The following is a 5717-nucleotide window of genomic DNA, read 5'->3' as shown; positions in this document are numbered from 1 at the left end:
TGTATCAACATCTTGGTACACTATACACAACATCTCGTAAGTTGTTTTTCATATATCTAATCCTAACAATATTGCAACATCAGGTGTTTTCGTGGAATTAATAACCACCGCCAAACATCTATATTTGGGGCAACATTTTTGTACGAGGAAACACAAGATTCATTCAAGTGGATTTTCAATACCTTCTTGAAGTGCATGGGCGACCAAGTACCAAAAACTATTTTTACGAATCAAGATTTAACTATGGCTTCAGCACTAATAGAGACAATGTTAATGACATACCATCCTCTGTGCACATGGCATATTGTACAAAATGCCAAAAAAAATCTCAGTACTCTTTACACTGTAAGGTATGTTAGAAATAACACAACTAAATGATGAATTTAAGAATCGAAGATCCCAATTACAACTATTCTACTTGGTTTGTACACACAGGTTTGCTGAAATATTTTAACATATTCTCTATGGTGTACATGATGAAAACCAATTCAACCTTCAATGGAAATATATGTTGCAAGAATGCTTCCCCAAAAGGTCTCATAAGTGGCTATTAAACATTCATTCATTAAGACAACAATGGTCTTCGGCTTGGACAAGACAACACTTTACTACAGGGATGGGAACCACATAACTGAGTGAATCGCTTAACTTATCATTGAAAATGTTTGAAAATGCAATTTACACGCCCCTATGCTTTATATAACTGAACACGCTTCTTCAGTTGACTCCTATGCTGACAGTAATATATTAATATGTTGAATATAGATTTCATATATGTTGTCGGATGACACTGAATATGTTGAACAGGTTCTTACAGCCAAACAATAGCATTGTTCAATTTTTTTCATCAATTTTAAAGAGTGGTAGAGAATCATAGAGAAAAAGAGGAATAACAGGATTTCTTCACACGGGATAGATGGTTAGCTAAAAATCATATGTTCAACCCATTGATGAAATCTGCAGCCATGTTCTAACACATTGAATGCCTTTCAATGGTTTCAAGAGAAACACCAAAGATCATTTGAATTCATAACACAATGCTTAGATGAGAAGACAACATATCTTGTATGTAACATGGAGAAGACAGGCGATCAACATCTTGTTCACGTCAATGTTAAGAGTCTTTGATTGTTTTCACGTGCAACATATGGAAAAATATTGGAATGTTGTGTTGTCATTCAATACGCACGATGGATTAATTAGTAGCAACAGGCTGTGCACAATTCAAAAACATCCCAAGCAAATACATATTGAATCAATGGAGAGAAGATGCTAGAAGGATGTTAAAGCAGCACCACGCAAGCTTAACATCTAGTCCGGAGGAAATGGATTTTTCAGGAAGATACAAATCATTGTGTCACTTGTTCATGAGTTCTGCAAAGTTAATAGCTTCTAAGCCGAAGAATTAGAATTCATTCTTAGATAAATTCAATTAATTACTTCACAACATAATTACATGCCCAAATATGTATGGAAAAATGCCGACAAATGAAAATAATAGTCATGTTTCATATATAATTTATATTTATTGAAATGTATTTGATATTAAATTAATCAATTGTTCATGTTACAGGAGAAGTACATAATACAACCACTACAATCAATTTAATATTGAAGCCAAGAGACAATTCAAAAGGAAGAATTAAGAAAAAAGTGTCAATCAACAACTATGGGAGACAAAAGAAGCATAGAAGGATGAATAAGAGAGATAACCAGCAGGATAAAAACAAGGAAATTGATTTTTCATTAGCTCATACATGATTTAGTTGCAAAATATTATGAGCAAAGTATATTAAGCACTTACATATACAAGGCTAAGCATTTTGTTGAATGCTAATAAGTATTTTCTACAAATGTATTTAGCATGTTAATGTACTATCAAATGAGATGAATATTATCCAAAAAATACCATAAAAAGTAAACTGTAAACATGCTTTCCACCAAAATATATTGCCTAATAACAAAAACATAAAATGATGGATAAGAATTTACATTTACTGAATCCAACATTTTATTTAATATCATTAAGCATTTCCATGTATTGCTATTCAACATTGTACTGCTACCATTCTAAACCTGCTAGCATTTATATATACTGAGCCAAGAATTTTATTAGATACCGATAAGCATTTTTTGTTTTAACAAGCTGCATAAGTGTTAAGCATAAATTGATAAAAAAAATGCGAACTCAATAGACAATTCACCCATTCAAATTCAATCCATCGATCAATACCAACAATCCATTCAAATTCAATTAATAAAAGTTAATAAAAGTCAACAAACCAATCATCACAGTCAATTTTTTTCTCGCCCGCGACCTCGTCCTCGCCCTCTCCCTCAACCTTGATCTTGCCCACTAGTATGTTTCCTTGCGCCCATCTTATACAACCCGACCTCAGTTGAGTATCAGCATTTTCTTCTTCTTCACATGCAATCTTCGCACCGGCAGCAAGTATTGACCTCTCTTTTACAATCTCAATACTACGATTCTCCTCCTGTAACAAGATTTGTACATAATACTTCTTCCGCAATCAATCCAGAAATTCATGCTTGCCGATTTGCTCGCATACTCTCCCAATCAAGTCAAAGGGCCAATTCTCTATGTAAAACATAGAGAAAATTCCACAACTTTGGATATCAGGTTGCATAATATGGGATGGCAACTCGACTGCGTAATGGGCGCCCCACAGTAGATTTGGAAATAAAATCCTTGCAGCTCGTCGAAAATAACCAAAAAGTCGCTGAAAAACCACTGAGTCTGATGTCCATCCATCAATAACATTTAAGCTATTGAAATAATAAATCTTCTTATGAAGAATGGACACGGAGAAAAGTACCCAATCGTTGGAGTGACAGTATGGGAAAAAGTACTGCAACAAGATATATAAAACCAATTCATCATTTTATAATGCACAAATCATCATCTCAAGTACGTAAACTCATCATTCCATATATACATTAAAAATACTCACATTATCAACCTTTAAGCACTCAATCCGATCATTACCAGCATATTCCAGATCCAATTTTCGATCTCATTCTTTGACTAGTTCTTTGTCAGTTTTTTGGGCAAAAATATTTTCAATCTCAACTCGCACCATATGCTATATGCATAAAAAAACATAGCATCAATTTATTTCTACCATAAGCATCCAATATTCCATGAGTTAGCATTTGGAATATAATCAATAATCATCTTCAATACAAAATTTAAGCACGTGCAAATAAATACTCATAGCCCTGTTGGACGAGACACAAAAATTGGACATTGAAACACCTTTATGGTTGCTTCTTCTGAAATCTGATCTGTTTAGGAAAGTACCAAACGCATCAACCACATTTCTTGCGACATCAGAAGAGGGCCATAGACTCCGGATATCATGCTTGAATATGACATTGATTCTATCCGAAAAAATAATGTCTCCCAAATCGGCAGCTGAGGCATGCTGTAAATAAAATGCTGATTTAACAGTCCTTTCTTCCTCCTCACGCAACTTAAACTCATCAAAAATGTTGTAAGATCTGTCATATGAAGAACAGAGAACTTTCGAGGGCATTCGATCCCGATGGACCTTAATTTCTTTCGTATGAAGCTTAGGAAGGGAGGACACTCGGGTAATTTTACACTGGAGGATATTGGAGATTGAATCTTTTCACGTTCATTTGATTCATACGATACCATTTCTTGTCAAATAACTTCATCAAGCTTTAAAAGAGTTTATATATTCATATATAAATAAAGCTAAAAAGCAAATAAAATTAGTTTTATCGTGCAAATACTCAAAGCAACCTTGCTTGGCGAACCTTCCTCCAAACGTCCAACAACACTCTCAATCTCTTGTGTTAACCCAAGTGAAAAAAAAAGACTCATTAGGTCAACATCAATTTTTTCATCACTTTTTTCTTTTTTTTTTTTTTTCTGGGAGGTTCACAATCTATTTCCTCAATTTGCATTGCCATTTCATTTTCAGTATTCACATATAACAATGATAAGGCATATGTTCTTAAGAAATTAAAAATATAAAGGATATAATGATTATCTAACAATAATCAATGACATACATATTAAAAATACTTGTTCTAGGATTTTGTTCTCCATGGACATCTTCTTTTCGCACGGCCAAATCGCACTCAACAAAATCCTATGACAATAATCAAGGCTAAGGTTTATATATATAGCAAATGTACAAGGAAAGCAATGGATATATAACAGAACAACATTAAATGTATAAACTCATACAATTAAAATCACCTTCTCAGCATTGTTTTTTTGTGAAGATCTTCTTCTTTTGCTCTTTTCTGCCATCAACAATTTCATCCTCATCGGCAGCTTCGTATTGCTCATCACCCTTAAACTTCATTTTGTAGTCTTGCTTTAAATTGTAAAGAACTTCCGACACCCGGGAATCTTGCTCTTTTACCATTTTATTGATTTTTTAGTTTCACTCTCCTATGTACCAGTCAAGGTATCGAGTCAGCATTCCAAAAATACTACTTTAGCATGTTGACAAGTATTACTTAGCATATCAGAGAGGAATAGTTAGCAAGCAGAACAAACAATATGTATATCATCTTCCTATGTATCAGTCAATGTATCAAACCAGCATTCCAAAAATACTACTTTAGCATGTCGACAAGTATTACTTAGCATATCATAGAGGAACAGTTAGCAGGTAGAACAAACAACCAACTCAACATATTCGAAGCTACATGTTTCAACTAGAATAGAAATTCTAACCTTCAAGGATCGAACACTTTGCAACATTTTTCAAAGTTAGTTTTCATGTAATATGACACGAAAAAAAATGCCTCTCACATTTTTTACTATGGAACTTGTCAGAAAATATATGTCAAAAATAGAAAAATAGTATTACACAAAGAGAAAAATATAAAACACAAAAGTAAGCAAAGGGATTATAATATTTTAATTTACCATTAAATGATGCATATCTCCAGATAGCCTTCCACTGACCAATGAATTTCTTCTTGAATTTTTTCGACATTGTATGCAGACCCTCAACAATCCTATCTTTCACATATTCAACCCAGTTAAACGCACTTGCTAACTCTCTGGACTCAAGGAACTAGAATATACCATGATTAATATTCGAATTGGATATAAGCATCAATAAAATACACATGCAGTACATAAATTATATCCTCTAATAGGCAACGTCACTCCTTAGCCTCCCACTTTCTAGTAAGTCCTTTAAAAAAGGCTCGGCAATATGTTTCTTATCCCTACTTATAAGTTTCATATCGAACGCAAATCTATCGGCAAAAGGGTAGCAAGAATCAGACTCATAGAAAGGAATCGGTTCTTTATTTTCCCCATATGGAAAACCATACACAACAACAACATCACGATCAGTAATATATCATATATTCTCATTAGATAAATGAAAATACTCAATTTTAGGGTCCCAAAGACTAAGTAATTTCATAATAGAAGTCACCGGAATAGGCATTGCTTTAACATGGAATAGCCCTTTGAAAAAACTAGATTGAATATACCTCCTAATCCTGTCATGGAAAGGGTGTTGTAAAGACTCGTTTAGGTGTGCGAATTTCCTGGTAACACATGATAGTTTGATAATAAGGTCCTTCGAACCGGAAGCCTTCGGCATTATTGATGGGTTTCGATGAGTTTGGTTTAATTGAACTAGGGCTTCGAGAGAAATAAAAATTAAACTCAAAATAGGGCTTCTCCACAAACT

The 5717-nt window shown here is 33.7% G+C and overlaps 1 long non-coding RNA gene across 1 annotated transcript; it reads right to left on the bottom strand.

Annotated features, from left to right (window-relative positions):
• Positions 1-3999: 3999 nt before the first annotated feature.
• LOC127257747 (uncharacterized) lies at positions 4000-5143 on the bottom strand. The gene is made up of 3 exons (XR_007840076.1): positions 4934-5143; positions 4253-4450; positions 4000-4142 (listed from the first exon to the last, which is right to left on the bottom strand). It is a non-coding gene; the product is annotated as an uncharacterized LOC127257747 (long non-coding RNA).
• Positions 5144-5717: the final 574 nt, after the last annotated feature.

This window comes from Andrographis paniculata, unplaced genomic scaffold, assembly GCF_009805555.1.
Source record: "Andrographis paniculata isolate CXL003 unplaced genomic scaffold, ASM980555v1 Contig58END, whole genome shotgun sequence".
NCBI lineage: Eukaryota > Viridiplantae > Streptophyta > Magnoliopsida > Lamiales > Acanthaceae > Andrographis > Andrographis paniculata.
Note: the sequence above shows the minus strand (reverse complement) of the source record. Positions and strands in the feature narration are given on the sequence as shown.